Consider the following 18025-nt stretch of genomic DNA (forward strand, 5'->3'; position numbering starts at 1 on the left):
TTGCCATGTCAATTTCCCAAAATAAACAAATGCCTTAACTCACTGTGGATGTGAAGCCTCAAAACTTTGATACCGTGTGAAAAATAAATCACAAACTCATAAAAAATTTGTTGACAGCAGACAATACCAAGTGATAGACTTGCTCGACACAAGAGGGTGCGAGTGATAGGAAGATAGTATCAAATTGCTTGGCAGGTGAAGGAGCCGAGTGAGCTTGGTGACAAAGGGAAACTTGATAGGAAGATAGTATCAAATTGCTTGGCAGGTGAAGGAGCCGAGTGAGCTTGGCGACAAAGGGAAACTTGGCATAGAGTATGCCAAGTGAGATTAATCACTATTGCAAGGTGGATCATGACAACAAAGGATGTCAAGTGAGCTTGGTAAACAAAAAGAACCGAGTGAATTCGGTAAGCACATCAGAGAGAGAGAGAGTTGGTGGACTTGGTAAAGACAACATGTCTTGCACAAACCAAGTGATCTTTTAATAGACTTCCTATCTGAATTTTTCCACCATTCAAATGCAGAGAGTTGAACAATGAAACTTTCAAATATGAACTTCTCAAATACAAAATATAATGCAATGATGAATAGAAGAAGGGGACAACAAATATTTGTATGCCTGCTTGCTTGCTTGCTTTCTATTCAACTAGGTTAAAACTATTACAAAATCTAGGAGCATTTGGCTTCAACCAGAAAATACTAGAAACTTCTGCCATTATCCACATTTTTAATTTGAATATATAGATTACTCTCTTGCCACATGTATTATGCTTGTAAATTAAAACATTCTTTTAATGAAAATAGAAAAGCAATAACTGTAACTAAATCAAGAACCACTGGGATGAGAAAAAAATGGGATTTGTTACACATTTTGGGGAGCATTGATGGGGATGATAATTGTGGGGAAGTGATTTGAGAAAGAGGATTTCCTTTGTCCTCCTCTTAACGTGTCTTTATCTTTCCCTCTAGTGAGACATTCTTTGCTATTTGCATATTCTCATTCTCAGATCTCTCCTTTCTTCTCTTTCACTCCATCCTTTCTCCAATCATTTTTGGGCAATGTTGAATGTCATGGTGGAAGTTGTCAAGGAGGATGAGGGCAGTGCTAAAGTGGTAGCTACAATTTTGGGAAGGGAATTGGAGGGACATTGGTAGCTGGACCAAGGAAAGGGTTGAGGAAAGATTTGGAGAAAGCTTCAGTCACAAGAGCTTTGGGAACCTACCAAATTGAGATGTTTTATTTGTGTGGCTTCTTAAATTTTACTTTCTGATACAATGATAATGCTTAGAGTTTTACTAGTTAAGACTCATTTCATATGAATTAGAATGACTGAATATTTTCTTAGTCCTAAACGCCTCAACTAAGTCTATCAAAATATTTGGAAGACTCTTCGCTTGTTTATCTACTCCCCTCTTAACTTCTTCCACTGTTTTAATTTGAAAATCAAGATTTCTTGTGGATGTATTGGGACCTATTGTTAGGGAGTCCCTTATATATTCTTTTTTTTTAGATTAGTATTAATACTTGATCTTCATGATAACATTCGTATCAACTCAAGCCACCAAACTCATATATTATGTTGAAACTAGACAAACTGGATTATTAAATGTTTGAAAGAAAGTTTGCAGCTTGGGAAGGAGGGTGGGAAGACATGGAAGATTTGTGAGTACTTTTTAATTAGTAAACAAAGAATATTTTGAATTGTTGAAATGGGTGGTGACAAATCTTGAATTTTTCCATACTAGGAAACGTGTAAAGTTCAAATTGTTGAACATTTATATCCATCTATCAAATTGTATAATCTAAACTACAATATTATTTAATGTTCCAATGATATATTTAATACAGTACAAAATATCCATGTTCTTGTGGGAAAAATCATTCTTAGTATTTATTTATACTCTTTGTAACAAGAAAAGTGTATACACGACTCAATATTCATTCCATCCACTTCCTATTTAGCGCTTGATAGGCAACCTTGGTTAAGCCCCATAACATTCTTCATTTGAGATCTAAAGATAGGGATTACCCCCCTATGTGGTACTAATGATTATACTCAGTATGATGCACATTCATTGATAGTAGGTATCTCCTAGACAACTACTCAGTGTAAACACACTAATACTATTCAATTTCTTTGACTTCGATGACAAAAGTTGAGTAATAATTACTTTTGAGTTATTTTTCCTTGAGAAACTCTGAACTCTACTGTATCTAGAGTATGGAAATTATGTGTCATTTTAGTTTGCACTAAATTATTTTTAATTAATAGTTCATTTCAAGAGAACTTGGCTTTTAGATTACATTCTCTGTAAATTGTGTGCTATGGTCTAGTTGAGGTGACAAATACACCTCAACAAAACATAAATGTCAAATTACCATCAAACTACTAGTCAATGTTTGAGAAAAATTAACAACCATCTTCCTCTATTGTCTACATTACAATTGGAAGAATTGATGCTCCTTAAAACATCCAATGAACCAGAGAAGATGCATGCAGATCACATTGCCTTATGCCATGAAGATACATGCTCTTTGATACCAGAATTCGTACTTTAAATCAGTTTTTAGTATAATTTGGCTAGGTCATTTAATCTAACGATTCTTGTAAATGGAAATCAATGTTCTAGAGTAGTCTGGCTAAGTGAGGATTCAATAAATTCTAAAGAGTGGATCATCAAATGGGTGTAATTATCCATTCTTAATAATGTGTATGGAAATAATTATAATAATCATTGCATAGCATTCTGGATTTCTTTGAGAAAATTTGTAATTCTAGGTAGAAAATTATTGATGTTATACTTCCTATTAACTCACTAGCACAAAATAAGTAGTTGTGTGAAGTAGAAAATGGCTCATGTTAATGGAGGTTTCATAGAATTTCTTTCTTGCCTTAAATTGAGATGCCTAAACCTACTAAAAAAGGAAAGCCTCAAAGAACATCCATTTCATAATAAATGCATTCTAGTCAAGATGATTGCTAGAATTTATTAATTTCCCACCCTAATTCGTGCTTGGTTAATAGAAGAACTTTGTTTATTTCATGACAATAATGAACATCTTATGGTATAAAGGAAATTTTGTTCTTTAAGGGTATATGCAAGATCATGGTGTGCCAAAAAGTGGTGATGTGAAAAAAATAGAGTTTGAAAATGTCTAAAAGTGTTTCAAAATCTGCTCTAACTTTTTTCCACCCATCCTGATACCAAACCTAGAAAGTAGGCCCCCAACCCTTATCGGGTGTCTGATTTGATATCGGATACCCGATATTATTGAATATCTGATATTATATTGGGTATATGATAATATCGAGTATCTGGTATCATATCAGAGACCTAATAACTATCACTATTATTTTTAAAAAAAACACAACCCGTGGGTTGTGTTTTCACAGTGATATTATTTTTCTTGCTCGAATATCCATTTTTTGATCGAATATGCAATAAGAGGTAAGTTTTTTTTTTGTTTTTAATCAATTTTAGCATAAATTTATTAAATTTTATTATAAATTTGTTAGTTTTAGTTGAATTTGTTAGAACTTTGGTTTTTTTTGATAGAAATTGATAAAATTTAGGTTTTTTTAATATAAATTATGTTTTGTGAATTAATAGGTATGGCAGACCAAAATGATGATACTGAGGCAAGGAATGTTGTTCCTCATAACCCCCCACCAAAAGATCCAGTGCCCGTGCAAAATTGTCAACCAAATAATCCTTTACCCCCTCAAAACCCTCCTTGAATCAAGGATTTGATATTTGAAAATCTCACCGAATTGAGGGCTTTGTGAACAACATATAATAATGTAGTTGCATTGGCTCCTATGTTATCCATGTTAAACACCATAGTGGATAACATTGAAACACTTATCAAGGAACAAAATGTTGCTCTTCATTGGCATAACGAAATGCATGAGATGTTTGATGATGGGTTGGACTATGAAGAGGTTGCGGCCCTCAATATAAGTAAACATGATTTGGTTGCCCTTTTTGCAAACCCAAAAATTGGTTTACCAGTCGACCGCAAAAAGCCCAAACTATAAATTAAATGGTGCACAAATGATGCCATACGTGCAAACTTTTGGGATTGTTAGTGGATGGTTTTTGACATCCCTCCACATAGCAATTTAGAGGTGCCATTTTATTTCCTTAGAAAATTGTATGCAAAATTTGTGTTGAAACTCAAAGTGAACTATTGGAGCATGAAGCCCAACATGGGTGTAGGACTAGGAGCTCCTCAGGATAGACCCTCTTCTCAATGAAAGAAAGCTTCCACTTTTGTCCCCCCTAATGATGCCTCCCCCCTCCTCACATGTAGCATCTTGATATTATCACAGAGGCTAGCTCTCAGACCATTAGAGCCATCCACAGACTAAGTGGCCTATTGATATCTTAGGCTAGGTCAATCTTGCCTCCCTGTGTTGATGATGTTGGTGCAAGTTCATCATCAACTAACTCATCACACATTTGTGTGCCTCATACTTGCATTACATGCAAGAATATTTGTATGGGTCCCATCGGTGATCTTCCTGAGTATCAATTGTATTAGACGAGGACACATCAGATGCATGTGCAGAGGCTACAGACCCTAATGCGAGAGAGGAGGGGCATGCAAAGGCATGGACTCCTTCTATGTCGGTATGTGTATACATATTTTTGTTATGACATATGTGATTTAAAGTTAATTTTTATAATAAAGTAATTTTAATTTTTAAGCCATACTGACTTATACATGTATGTGATCTTCATTCATGTTTAGTTGATGACTGAGGAGGAGCTGAGACAGGTTGATGATGCCATGCTCTCAGCCATTTCATTTGGCCTTGAGACATCTACTGTATATTATGTTGTTTTCTCATTATTTTTTCTATTTGATATTGTAGCATATATGGTTTCTAATCTTTCTTTTATCTTGCAGGTACCATCTATCCCTAGGGGACAAAGTGCAGGGGATGAGTCAAGACCAATTGACAAAGGAAAGGTAAGTAGGTGCTTTCTATTTGATTAAATATTGATGCATTCTTATAAAATTTTTGTGGTAATGAAATTTAATTACATTTGTTATTGTATAGGGCATGGCTACTGATGATGAGCCCATGCAAATTCTGCGTCATAGACACTCAACCATTTCTATTTACACTAAGAGCCCCATTGTATGTATGAGTATCATTTATTTTTTATTTTCCTTATCTTCATAAATAAATTCAAAACTAATTTCTATGATATTAACAACTACTATTTTGCATCTCATAGGAAACTCCTAGTGCACACGAGGTTGGACGGGAGAGTTTTCTATATTTGATGATGTAGCCACTATATCCTGAGGATGAGCTTGCACTAGTAAGTTGTAGTTTGAATTCTTGATTAAATATGTTATAAATTTAGCATGCTATGAATTATAATGTTATAGTTTAAGTTGTAGATTCATTTGACAAACATATTTGAACATGCACAGGCCACAATTAGCGAGGTACAAGCATTGTCGAGGGCATACAAGAGGACTCCTAACCAGTGCAAGAGGTCAATGAGAGAGGTATTTATTATGAAAGTTTAATAGTATAAAATATCATTAAAAAAAGATCATTATGCATTTGAGTAATTCAATGTTAGATACAAAGAATCATATAAATTTAGTAGTCTAACTTTGGGTTTTCATTTTTTGTTTATGTAGGAGGTATTTGATCCACCTAGTGCAGCAAAGAGGCTACATTTTGATCATCCACAAGCACCCTAGGATAGTATAATTGTCATAGGATGCATCATGAGACATTTTGAGATGACATGTGCCACATTGTTTACAAAAATATTGATATTATACACATTTTGATGGCATGATTAGCCACATTTTGTATATGGATCTATGTATTTTGATATATATATATATATATTAGTGTAATTTGTCTATGGATACATGAACTATATATATATATATATATATATATATATATATATATATATATATATATATATATATATATATATATATATATATATATATATATATATATATATATATATATATATATATATATATATATATATATATATATATATATATATATATATATATGTTTGTGTATGTGTGTGTGTGTGTGTGTGTGTGTGTGTGTGTGTGTATAATTTGTCTATGGATACATGTATTTTGATATATATTTGTGTCATTTATGTGCACAACGATATACATATTAATTTAATATCTAGTATTGTTCAATTTATCGTGGATCATGTGTATTGTTCATGTTTATGGAATATCATTAATTTTGATCATGTTTGTTATATTTGATTCAAATGTAATAATTTTTGAATAACATTTTAACAACTTTGATTATCAAATTTCGATGCAATGTTTAATTTGAAGTGCTATCATGACATAAAGACACTTGTTAACCTCTTACACAAGGTTCACATAACCCCAAATCTGATTTTAAACTCCACCTTCAACCTTGAAACTAACTCTTGGCTTCAAATCTAATCTCAACACACCTAAAGATTCCACTCAACCATGGATTCTATCCCAACCACAAACTCATTCCTAGAATCATATTCTTTGATAACTAGCCCTTCACTTTGTTACTATCCTCATACTACAACTTTTCAATTTCAACATAACCTCAAAATATCCCAACTTAAGAGACTTGATTGGATCAAAATTTTTTAACTTGGTTCCCTAATACCATATCCATATGAATAACATCTATACATTTCTCACATTGATCAGATCACCCATACTAATCCACTTAACAAAACTAGCTTCATTAATGCATGTTATCATCTCACACCTTATATAGGTGTTTTCAACCTTGTATGGTTGTGTTCAAACCCCTAACTAACTCTTTGCACTCATTTTCACTTTGCAAGAAAAAGTTGCAAAAGTTGCAAAATTGCAATTTTGCACCTTTTGCAAATTTGAGCAATTTTTGCTATAGCTTTAAATTCTTAATTAGATGAGTTCACCAAACTTGGTAAGGGGTTATCGATAGCCTACACGAGCTTTGAGTTATGACCCTCAGAAGATTGATCTCGAAACACAATTAGAGTAGAGTCTGCTCGATACGGGGTGGCCACGAATGATGGATGGTCTCCGCAGTCAGAACAAGGGTGTCACTAGGGTTCACCTGCCCATCTAGAGCTAATGGTGCTGATGATTTGATGCCAAGATTAGTGGTTTCAAATTTACACTATCGTGCACCTATGTACTGAGGCACACTATGAGTTTTGGCATCGAGTGAGATCACTGTGTCGAATCCAAACAGAACGTGATCTCTCAAAAATGAGATAGGTTATTTTAGGCCTCAGCATCACCATCCTGTAGCATTTGACATTTCATCAATAGCTTGTACAAGCTTTGAGTTATGACCCTCAAAAGATCAACCTTGAAATGCACTTAGAGCACCTTGGAGACTCCTTGGTACAAGGTGGCCGTGGACGATGGGGGGTCTCCATAGCTAGAATAAGGGTGCCACTAGGGTTCACCCACCCATTTGGAGCTAATGGCACTAATGATTCAATGCCAAGATCAGCAGTTTCAAAGTTACGATGTGGTGCACCTATGAACTAAGGCACACTACAAGTTTTGGCATTGAACAAGATCACTATGCTGAATCCAAACAACACATGATCTCTCAAAAATGAGATAGGTTATTTTAGGCCTCTACATCATCATCCTATAGCATTCAATGGTTCAAAGCATGATCTCTCAAAAATGAGATAAGTTATTTTAGGCCTCTACATCATCATCCTATAGCATTCAATGGTTCATTGGTAGCCCTCACGAGCTCTAAGTTACAACCCTCAGAAGATCAACCTCAAAATACACTTAGAGAACCTTAGAGACTCCTCGGTATGGGGTGGCCGTAGATAATGGATGGTCTACGTGGCTAGAACAAGTGTGTCACTAGGGTTCACCCACCCATCTAGAGCTAATGGCACTAACAATTTAATGCCAAGATCAATGGTTTTAAAGTTACGCTATGGTGCACCTATGAACTGAGGCACACTGCCAGTTTTGGCATCAAGCGAGATTGTTATACTAAATTCGAATAGAATGTGATCTCTTGAAAATGAGACAGGTTATTTTAGGTCTTGGCATCACCATCTTGTAGCATTTGATGATTCATTGATAGCTTTCATGAGCTCTGAGTTACGACCCTCGAAAGATCGACCTCAAAATGCACTTAGAGCACCTTAGAGACTCCTTAGTATGGGGCGGTCACTGACGATGGATGGTCTCCGTGGCTGGAACAAGGGTGTCACTAGGGTTCACCCACCCATCCAGAGCTAATGGCACTAACAATTTGATGCTAAGATCAGTAGTTTCAAAGTTACGTTGTGGTGCACCTATGAACTGAGGCACACTATGAGTTTTGGCATCAAGCGAGATCACTACGCTGAATCCAAATGAAACGTGATCTCTAAAAAATGAGATAGGTTATTTTAGGCCTTAGCATCATCATCCTATAGCATTTGATGGTTCATCGATAGCCCTCGTGAGCTCTGAGTCACGGCTCTCGAAAGATCAACCTCGAAATGCACTTAGAGCACCTTGGAGACTCCTCAGTACAAGGTGGCCGCAGATGATGGATCATCTCTGTGGCCAGAACAAGGGTGTCACTAGGGTTCACCCATCCACCTAGAGCTAATGGCATCGATGATTCGATGCCAAGATCAATGGTTTCAAAGTTATGATGTGGTGCACTTATGAACTAAGGCACACTACAAGTTTTGGCATCAAGTGAGATCATTGTGCTGAATCCAAATAGAACATGATCTCACAAAAATAAGATAGGTTATTTTAGGCCTCGACATCACCATCTTGTAGCATTTGATGGTTCATCGATAGCCCTCACGAGCTCCGAGTTACAGGCCTCAGAAGAGCGCCCTCGAAATGCACTTAGAGCAACTTGGAGACTTCTTAGTAAGGGGTGGCCATGGACGATGGATGGTCTCCATGGCCAAAAAAAGGGTGTCACTAGGGTTTTCCCACCCATTTAGAGCTAATGGCACTGACAATTTGATGCCAAGATCAATGATTTCAAAGTTACGATGTGGTGCACCTATGAACTGAAGCACACTACGAGTTTTGGCATTGAGCGAGATTGTTGTATTGAATCCAAACAAAATGTGATCTCTCAAAAATGAGATAGGTTATTTTATTTCATCGATAGCCCTCACGAGCTCTGAGTTACGACCCTCAGAAGATTGACCTCAAAATGTACTTAGAGCACCTTGGAGACTCCTCGGTATGGAGTGGCCGTAAATGATGGGTGGTCTCTATGGCTAGAACAAGGGTGTTACTAGGGTTCACCCACCCATCTAGAGCTAATGATGTTGATGGTTCAATGCCAATATTAATAGTTTCAAAGTTATGTTGTGATGCACCTATGAACTGAGGCACACTATGAGTTTTGGCATCGAACGAGATCGTTATGCCGAATCCAAATGGAATGTGATCTCTCAAAAATGAGATAGGTTATTTTAGGCCTCAGCATCATCATCTTATAGCATTTAATATTTCATCAATAGCCCTCAAGATCTTTGAGTTATGACCCTTGGAAGGTCAACCTTGAAATGCACTTAGAGCACCTTGGAGACTCCTTGGTAGGAGGTGGCCACGGACGATGGAGGGTCTCTACAGTTGGAACAAGGGTGTCACTAGGGTTTACCCACCTATCCAAAGATAATGACGCTAACAATTTGATGCCAAGATCAACAGTTTTAAAGTTACACTATGGTGCACCTATGAGCTGAGGCACACTACGAGTTTTGGCATCGAGCGATATTGCTGTGTCGAATCCAAATAGAATGTGATCTCTCAAAAAAATAAGAGAGGTTATTTTAGGCCTCGACATCATTGTCCTATAGAATTTGACATTTCATCGATAGCCCTCATGAGCTCTGAGTTACGACCCTCAGAAGATCAACCTCGAAATGCACTTAGAGCACCTTAGAGACTTCTCGATATGGGGTGGTTGTGGACAATGGATGGTCTCTACAGTCAGAACGAGGGTGTCACTAGGGTTAGTATTAAAAGCAAAAAAATTATTTTTTACCTCTCTCAAGGTTTTGGCATTTGGCACAATGCAAGTTTAGTGTTAATATGTATTAAAATCATCTTTTCTTAGGTCCCACCACATAAATTGCATTAAGTAAAATCATCTCTGTTTCTTACATTAAACCAACAAGTTCACATTTACAATATATAAAGTGTTTCATCATTATTGCATCAATACACAACTACCAAAAATCATTGTGTCATAAATAGTAGTGTCAAAAATCGTAGTATCAATAAAAGTATTGTCAAAAATTGTAGTGTCAAAAATAGAATAGATTTTTCTTCATTCTACTCCTTATTTAGCTTTTTATCTTCATGCCTAGCTACTCTTCATGATGTACCTACATTCTAATATCATAAAAAATATTAGTAACTTATTGTATTAAACAAGATAATCATCAGTTCACTGAATCATTATGAAGAAAATAACATTAGAAGTAAATATACCTAGTTGAGTGTTCCAGTAGCATCCTCTCTCTATTTTAGGGTCTCCAACAAGGCTTCATGATCAGCATTAGTAATAGTAAAAAGTTCTTTTACTTTTGGTCTTCCTTGATGCTTCAAAAACTTTACATTTTTTGCTATAATAAGATGTGAATATATGAGAATTATTTTGTGCTTCTGATAGTCTTCAAATGCAGGAATTTCATTCCTTCTAAGCATGTATGTCCGCAACCATGCTCAAGTGATAACCACTAAACCAGTAGGATATGTGAATCCATCATCATCTGCGATTGGTTGTGCAAGATTTTGTTTACCTCTTACACAACATGCTAACCAATAATCAAATTTATCATCATTCCCCTGTGGTGCAACCAATGCAAAGACATGTCCTGGATAAATAAGATCTGATAGATGGTTATGCTCAAGTGAACTTTCCATGTCATCATTTTTGATAGAGGGTATGATAGACAATAGAGTAAGATAATGTGGAGCCCATGTGTCCACCCACTCACTCGACTCACAATGATCCCAATCACACTAAAAACAACTAGGAAAAAAGCAAGCTAGCTATCGTGTCCAAATGGTCCATGTACTAGAATTAGAGCTTTGAAATGAATGCATTTTTTTATGAGTCTCTCACTGTAGCACAATCTAATCTATCACCTATGGATCCTTCCTCAACAAACCAAGAGAACTTGCATACCACTAAATCAAGAGTCCCCTCTTGTGATAATGTTAAACTACACCAATCAACAATGTTGCGAGCATAAAGAAGCTTTGCTTTTGGAATCTTCAATTGCTCCTTAACTATAGCTCTCTTCACACATGCCCCTACTCCATCACATTCCCTTTTCCCATGGTTGGACTCTATAAAACTCCAAATATGAGGCACCCCCTCTCTACATGCGAGCATTCTTGAATTGACCTATATAGTTATCTGACCAAATGATATGTCTCTCCATAGCAATTGCATGCTTTTGTAAGAAATCAAAATAATTCTCGAAATAATGTTGCACAAACTCATGAGAGTGAGATCTATCATTACTCATATAAAAATGATACTCTCTAATAATCTGCTTATTATCTTTTTCACTATCAGGGGCATGTCTATATGTTATGTGGATGAAAATAGCAATCTGAATGGAGTTGTAATATTGAGATTGTGTCTCATTTTGAGGTTGCAATGTGTAGTTCTCAGCAAAGTCAACAACTGATATAATAGTGCCAATGAGAAAAGTCTCCTTACACATTCTAAATTGTTGATCCAACCACTGAGACCTGTGGCTATGTCTTGCATACTTGTAGAAAAGATTTGTCTTGAAATCTAAAATAAAACTAGCCACACTGATTTCTTTTACAACCAATTCACATCTAGATCCCTCATCACCACTCTTCAATGTGTATTTCACCATTTCATATACCTTTTTTTTACTATTGTCTTTCTAAGATCTTGTTCGGACCCCTCATGGAAACATGTGTCAAACTTGGATAAGCCACCACATTCTGAACACTTCTCATTTAAGCAAGCATTTATATAAAAGAAACAACCATCAACTCTACAACATAAAAATTGATCTAGCAAGTCTCTTGATGATTTTGGAAGCCCACTAGCACCACAATTCTCCAACCTTTCTTTACTATGCAAAGTAGAACATATGGAGCATAATAGTTCATGATGCATAGAAAACTCGACATGATATTTGTAACAACATGTATTTTAAATTTTAAGTCGCACATAATAAAATGGCTTCAAAGATTCAAAATCCCTTTGTGATATATGAAGACTTGGATGACTCTCTCTAAATTGTTTGAACAACATAGTTTGACTTACCTCCAAATAATGTTTAGGATGTGGCGTGTGGTCTCTGATGCCAATTCTCAACTTTAACACTCTTTAGCATTAGGTGATACTCTTGAGCTAGAGTTCCAAAATCGTGTAATTTCTTCCTTCACATCATTGGACAGCTTCTTATCAGAACATGGAAGTCTCCCACCAAAAGCCCATGTTTCATTTTGAAGAGGATCATCAATTCTCTCTCGTCTACTAAGTGCTCTTCTCAAAGTAGTATGATTTAGGTTCAAGTGAATACAAGTTTGTCTCATATATCTACCCTTTCTCAAATGATGACTTGCCAAAGAGGTTGTAATAACCCTTCGAGTAGCTCTTATCCTTTTCCCTACTATTTTTTCCAGTGCTATTGAGATCACTGAATAGATTCTTCACAATAATGGCATTTCTTTCCAATTTTTTTATTGACATGAATCTTCAATTTAGAAAACATAGGTCTCATATTTTACATCTTTAATAAGTGCATAAAAAGCTGACATTGCTCCACCACTATCTTGTTGCTGAAAAATATGTTATATAGTCTTGAAGCCCATAACCGAATGGTTCTTTTTTATTTTTTCCCTTCCAAATTAACCATAATCATTTCATTAATTTCAATTATCCATTTTGGTGTTCTAGAACCTTCATGTTGATTATAATTAGGAGATATGTAAGGTTCTTGTGCATTGTCATGTTTGGCATAGTCAATCATGCAATTTACATTATGACCTGGTAGCATTTCATCCTCCAAATTTTCATTCTCTAAATTTTCAATCCTGGCATTATCATTTTCAATTAGTACATTTTCATTCCTCAACTACACATATTCATTATCTGACTCTATGATTTCACCTTCAACTAATTCATCGTCAACTTGACTCACATTTAACATACCTTGTCTTTTCCTTCGGTGATTTATTTTGTCCCATTCCCTATATGCTGCAATGTCTTCATTAGATACCTTCCTTTTGCGTTTAGCCTTTTGATGACTGTTGCTCCCCATTCAGATGACAATATCAAGCACCTAATGATATATTATCAAGCTTTTTTTGATCATTTGGGCCCCAAAATGTGACTTTTCCCAAAACCTATGAAAATGGCCCACAAAAGTGATGTTGTCGAGTCTATAGTCACAAGGATTATTTTGGGAAAATCATTCCAATATAATCAGGTATCTGATCTCAGATCAGATATACAATAATAAATCGGATATTCAATATTCATGCCAAAATTTTAGAGAGAAATAAGGATTAAGATTAAGATTATAATATATAATGAGTTATGAGTTATAATGTATATTGTATAATGAGTTATGTATAATGTATAATGAGTTATGTATTATATATTATTCTGACCTATTATTATTATTAATATATGTGATTATTATATTATATTATTATTAAATATAATAATATATGTTATTATTAAATTATAATATATATTAATATATATATATATGAAATTATTATATTATATTATATTATTATTAAATAAAATAACGTAATATATGTTATTATTATTATCTATAAATATTTTATATATATATATATATGATTATTATATTATGTTATTATTATTTTTACTATATTATTATTAAATATAATAACATAATATATTATATATGTTATTAACATATATTATTATTATGATCTATGATCCATTTGGTTGGTTCTAAAATGCATCGAGAGGGGTTAACTTATGACCCCTCTCAATGCAATTCAAGACAACCTATGTCCCTAGGGGCCCTAAGACCCCTAAGGATGCATGTGGTTGGTTCCAATGCGTCGAGAGGGGTCATAGGTTAACCTATGACCCCTATCGACGCATTTCATGACAACTTATGTCCCTAAGGGCCCTAGGACCCATAGGGATGCATGTGTTTGGTTCCAATGTGTCGAGAGGGGCCATAGGTTAACCTATGACCCCTATCGACACATTTCATGACAACCTATTTCCCTAGGGGCCCTAGGATCCCTAGGGACACATTTGGTTGGTTATAATGCATCAAGCAGGGTCATAGGTTAACCTATGACCCCTCTTATCGCATTTCATGACAACGTATGTCCCTAAGGGCCCTAGGACCCCTAGGGATACATTTGGTTGGTTATAATGCATCGAGCCTATGACCCCTCTCAACGCATTTCACGATAACGTATGTCCGTAGGGGCCTAGGACCCCTAGGGACACGTGGTTGGTTCTAATGTGTTGAGAGGTGTCATAGGTTAACCTATGATCCCTCTCGATGCAATTCATAACAACCTATGTCCCTAGGGGCCCTAAGACCCCTAGTGATGCATGTGGTTGGTTCCAATGTGTCAAGAGTGCTCATAGGTTAACCTATGACCCCTATCGACACTTTTCATGACAACCTATGTCCCTAGGGGCCCTATGACCCCTAGGGACGCATGTGGTTGGTTCCAATGCATTGAGAGGGGTCATAGGTTAACCTATGACCCCTCTTGCTGCATTTCATGACAATGTATGTCCCTAGGGGCCCTAGGACCCCTAGGGACACATGTGATTGGTAATGCATCAAGAGGGGTCATAGGTTAACCTATGACCCCTCTTGATGCATTTCATGACAACGTATGTCCCTAGGGGCCCTAGGACCCCTAGGGATGCATGTGGTTGGTTCTAATGCATCAAGAGGCGTCATAGGTTAAACTATGACCCCTCTCAATGCATTTCATAACAACCTATGTCCCTAGGGGTCTTAGGTCCCCTAGGGACACATTTGGTTAGTTCCACTGTGTCAAGAGGGTATTCGATATTCACGCCAAAATTTGGTTGGTTCCAATGCATTAACCTATGACCTCTCTCATCTCATTTCATGACAATGTATGTCCCGAGGGGCCCTAGGACCCCTAGGGACACATTTGGTTGGTTAAAATGCTTTGAGATGGGTCATAGGTCCCTAGGGGCTCTAGGACCCCTAAGAACGCATGTGGTTGGTTCTAATGCATCAAGAGGCATCATAGGTTAAACTATGACCCCTCTTGATGCAATTCATGATAACCTATGTCCTTAAGGGCCCTGGGACCTCTAGTGATGCATGTGGTTGGTTCCAATGCATTGAGAGGGGTCATAGGTTAACCTATGACCCCTATTGATGCATTTAATGACAACATATGTCCATAGGGGCCCTAAGACCCCTAGGGACGCATGTGGTTGGTTCTAATGTGTTGAGAGGGGTCATAGGTTAAATTATGATCCATATCAATGCATTTCATGACAATGTATGTTCCTAGGGGCCCTAGGACCCCTAGGGACACATTTGTTCGGTTCTAATGTGCCAAGAAGGGTCATAGGTTAACCTATGACTCCTTTCGATGCATTTCATGACAACCTATGTTCCTAGGGGTCCTAGGGCCCCTAGGGACGCATTTAGTTGGTTCTAATGTGGCAAGAGGGGTCATAGGTTAACCTATAACCCCTATTAATGCATTTTATGACAATGTATGTCCCTAGGGGCCCTAAGACCCCTAGGGACGCATTTGGTTGGTTATAATGCATCGAGAGGGGTCATAGGTTTCATAGCATTTCATGACATCATATGTCCCTAGGGGCCCTAGGACCCCTAGGGACGCATTTGGTTGGTTATAATGCATTGAGAGGGGTCATAGGTTAGCCTATGATCCCTCTCGACATATTTTATGACAATGTATGTCCTTAGGGGCCTTAGGACCCTTAGGGACGCATGTGGTTGGTTCTAATGCATCGAGAGGCATCATAGGTTAACCTATGACCCCTCTCGACACAATTCATGACAACCTATGTCCCTATGGGCCCTAGGACCCCTAGTGGCACATGTGGTTTGTTCCAATGCGTCGAGAGGGGTCATAGGTTAACCTATGATCCCTATCGATGCATTTCATGACAACCTATGTCCCTAGGAACCCTAGGGATGTATGTGGTTGGTTCCAATGCATCAAGAAGGGTCATAGGTTAACCTATGACCCCTATCGATGCATTTCATAATAATCTGTGTCCCTAGGGGCCCTAGGACCCCTAGGGATGCATGTGGTTGGTTCCAATGCATCAAGAGGGGTCATAGGTTAACCTATGATCCCCTCGATGCATTTCATGACAAGGTATGTCCCTAGGGGCCCTAAGACCCCTAGGGATGCATGTGGTTGGTTCCAATGCTTTGAGAGGGTTCATAGGTTAACCTATGTCCCCTCTTGATGCATTTCATAACAACATTTTTCCCTCTGGGCCCTAGGATCCCTAGGGATGCAAGTGGTTGGTTCCAATGCATCAAGAGGGGTCATAGGTTAAACTATGACCCCTCTTGACTCATTTCATAACAACCTATCTCCCTAGGGGTCCTAGGGCCCCAAGGGAAGCATTTGGTTAGTTCCAATGTGTCTAGATGGGTCATAGGTTAACCTGTGACCCCTATCGATGCATTTTATTATAATGTATGTCCCTAAGGCCCTAGGACCCCTAGGGATGCATTTGGTTGGTTATAATGTGTTAAGAGGGGTCATAGGTTGATGCATTTCATGACAACGTATGTCCCTAGGGGCCCTAGGACCCCTAGGAAGTGATTAGGAATGCATCGAAAGGGGTCACTAGGCGCCCTAAGGACATATGTTGTCATGAAATTTGTCGAAAGGGGTCATAGGTTAACCTATGATGCCTTTCAGTGCATTTTATGACAATATTATATTTAATAACAATATAATATTGTATATTTTAATATAATAATAATATATTATTAGATTATATAACAATAATAATCATATATGTTACTAGATTATAGACTTAATAATAATAACCATATATATTATTATATATAGTAATAGTCATATAATATTACTATATATATTTAATAATAATAATATTTATCATATATATTACTATATTATATTTAGTTGTAATAATAATAATTATATTTATAACTATATTATATTTAATAATAATAATAATCATGCATATTACTATATATAATAATAATGATAATCATATATAATAATAATAATCATAATCATATGTAATAATAATATCAATGTCCACACTTCCCCCAAATAAATTTCCCTCCCTCCAAAATTGCAATTGGAAAATCTTTCCTCTCAAATTTCCCTCCAAAATTGCAATTGAAAAATCACGCAGTGATTGCATACTTGATTTCATATCAGATATCCAATTTCAAATCGGATACCCGATTTTATTTCGGGTATCCGATTAGGCTCGATATTTACCAAGCCTATTTGGTTAACCCAAAAAATGTGTTTGAGAAGGGTTTCACTGACACTCAAACTTCAAGTAGCCATCTGACAATGTTATTTTCATTGAAATTGAATGAAACGAAAAGGGTTTTTTTATAACACTCTCAAGATTTCATCTATATAATTACTGTCGAATTTTGAGTTTGATAAGTATTTATTAGTTAATTTTCAATGAAGATGATTGTAAAGTGTTGATTGACATACTAATTGAAAAATAACTATAACTTTAAAATGGTACTACATTTTTTAAATCCAAAAGTTGTGTCACATTCTATGCTTCGCCTAGTATAAGGAAAATAAAATAAAAAATTAATTTGGTAAAGTTTTCTATTAGTTAAGGTGGTCAGACATGGGACTTTTTTTTTCCAAAAAATTTTTAGTAGAAAATTCATATTTAATTATTTATTTAGAATAAAAATACCCAAAAATATGCGTCACATCCATACATGAGTCTACTTTTTATATCTAAAATTA

Source organism: Cupressus sempervirens, chromosome 11 (genome assembly GCF_028749045.1).
Source record: "Cupressus sempervirens isolate cs-2001-9-10 chromosome 11, ASM2874904v1, whole genome shotgun sequence".
Taxonomy (NCBI): domain Eukaryota; kingdom Viridiplantae; phylum Streptophyta; class Pinopsida; order Cupressales; family Cupressaceae; genus Cupressus; species Cupressus sempervirens.